Here is a 2708-nt window from a genome sequence, read left to right as displayed (position 1 = left end):
TAATCTCAAGTCAATATTAATAAAACATGTTAAAAGTCACATAAATATCACTGAACATCATTTAAATATGTCATGTTCATTTGCTACATGTACCAAGTATTTTTATATGATGAACGGATTGATTGCACATTTACAATCTGCACATAATTTGAATATTGAGTCAACATTACCAAATTTTAAAAATATCAAAGGTAAATATTAAATACACATTTTTATTTACAAAATGAATTCAGTGTTTAACTTCCAAGTGATTTTTGGGGATTTTTTTTTCATATATATGTTTTTTCATTTTTAATATTATGGTTAAAAAGATCTATCAAATTTCTTTGGAAATAATGGTCAAAAATGTTTAACTTTGAAACAGTTTTTTTTAAGTTTAAAATATCAAAAAATATAATGTTCATTAATAATTTATTATTAATAAAAAATCTGTGAATAAATGTTGTCTTGAATGTTGTAGGAATTCATTTTAAGGAGTGCATATGCAAATTAATTTACAAATTTTTAAATATATGACAGATTTTAATTATAGGAAAAAAAGATATCGAAGAAAAAGAATTGTGTCAACATCATCCAAAAAAATTGAAGATAAAAAATATATTTATTATTATTGTCATAGGCCATTTGCTCCAAGATTCATAAATAAAGTAAATTTAATATTTTATTATTATTTTTTGTTTATATTAATAGTTTATAACATCTCTAGTAATAATATTATATTATAATAAATCAGGGGTATAAATCTTCAGAGTGGTGGATCAGTTAAAACTGGTCATGTTTGTCCATCAAATATAAAAGTGCATATTGATCACCAAAACATAAAAGTACATTTTTGTAGTACTCATCTATGGCATACACATGACATTGGAAAACAAAGATTATTTGTTGAAGATAGAAGTATGATTGTAGGTAAGCACATAATTTTATTATGTACACTGTACATATATTTTTATAGAAATAATTAAAATATCAAGAAATAATATATTGTACAGGAAAATTAGCTTTGGGTGTACTAGTAAATAGGATACTAGATGATATACGGTCTTCAGATATTGAGGGAGGAATTAAAAGAATTCATTTACTGGAAAAACAAGATATACACAATATTAAAAGGTCTTATAATATTGCATATGAAACCAAGAAGCATGAAAATGATGCAATAAGTGTGAATATCTGGGTAAATGAAATGATGGCTAAAGGCGATGAAAGTCCTATTTTATACTATAAACAACAGGGAAAGAATGGTAATTATGATTCATGTTTTAGTAAAAATGATTTTTGCTTGATCATTATGACTCAAATCCAATCAGAATTATTTTTGAAGTTTGGCAATGACAAAATATGTATTGATGGCACACATGGCTTAAATGGATACAATTTTCAATTATATTCTATAGTTGTTGTTGACGAATATGGAAACGGTTATCCTGTTACTTTTTGTTATTCAAACAAATCGGATACTGCTCTCTTCAAACATTATTTCTAGTGTATTAAAACTGCAATCGGAAACATTACAGCTTCTGTTTTTATGTCCGATGAAGAGCCAGCATTTTACAAACGCATGGAGTGAAATAATGGGGCCTGTAAATAAACAAATTTTATGTACATGGCATGTTCTAAGGAACTGGATGAAAAATTTAAATAAAATTCACTGTAATGATAAAAAAAACAATTGTTTTTAAAACTTTGAAGTCATTATTATATGAAACAGATGAAAATAATTTTTATATTGGCCTACAGACAGTATTAAATGATTTATTAAATGATAAAGATACAGAAGACTATGGAAAATATTTTAAATCTATGTATTCTAACAGAGTAGAAAAGTGGGCCTTTTTCAATAGGAAATATATTGGGATCAATACCAACATGTATTTAGAAGCACTGCATAAAAATATCAAACATTGTTATTTAGATGGAAAACAATGCAAACGATTAGACTTATCTATTAATGCACTAATGGCTTTAGTAAAGGATAAAAGTTTTGAAAGAATTAAAAAATTTCAAAACAAAAAAAAAACATATAAAATTAAACAAATTATTGCAGCACATAACAAAAGTTTAAAAATAACATCAGATATGATAATGAAAGTTGATGATTACTGGTTGGTAAGCTCAGAGACAGAAGTTAATTTACAATATAAAATAGAAAAGACATTTATATCATGTAATGAATGTTATGAATGTGTATTGTGCTGTGATAAATGTAAAATATGTATAGATTTATGTGTAGTAAATGCCTGGATTTTGTACCGTAGAGTTTACCCAGATACCTATATACCATTATTAGATTTCAAACTATTGATATCAGAAGTTTTATATGAGGTTTTAAAACCAAGCCCAAAAAGAAGAGGTCGTCCACTGCTGACAGAAAGTACAACAGAAGCTTTATACAATGCTAAAAAAAAGAAAAATGGACCTTGTATGGAGCTACCATCAGAAGAGATACGACTTGATGGAATGGACCACTTTCCAATATATGAAAAAACCCGTGTTCGTTGTAAGTGTACCCATCATGCAACTATAAGACAATGATATCTTGTTCTAAATGTATGATACTACTATGTATAAATCAACACAGAAATTGCTTTTTATTATTTCATACACAGTGATAACTGATAGATACATAATATTATACATTTTACATCTATATAGTCTGATGACAATCTTTATAACTTCTAAGAATTTAATTTGTGATGAAAAAAAAA

Source organism: Melanaphis sacchari, unplaced genomic scaffold, assembly GCF_002803265.2.
Source record: "Melanaphis sacchari strain LSU unplaced genomic scaffold, SCAv2.0 Contig1680_pilon_pilon, whole genome shotgun sequence".
Taxonomy (NCBI): Eukaryota; Metazoa; Arthropoda; class Insecta; order Hemiptera; family Aphididae; genus Melanaphis; species Melanaphis sacchari.
Note: the sequence above shows the minus strand (reverse complement) of the source record.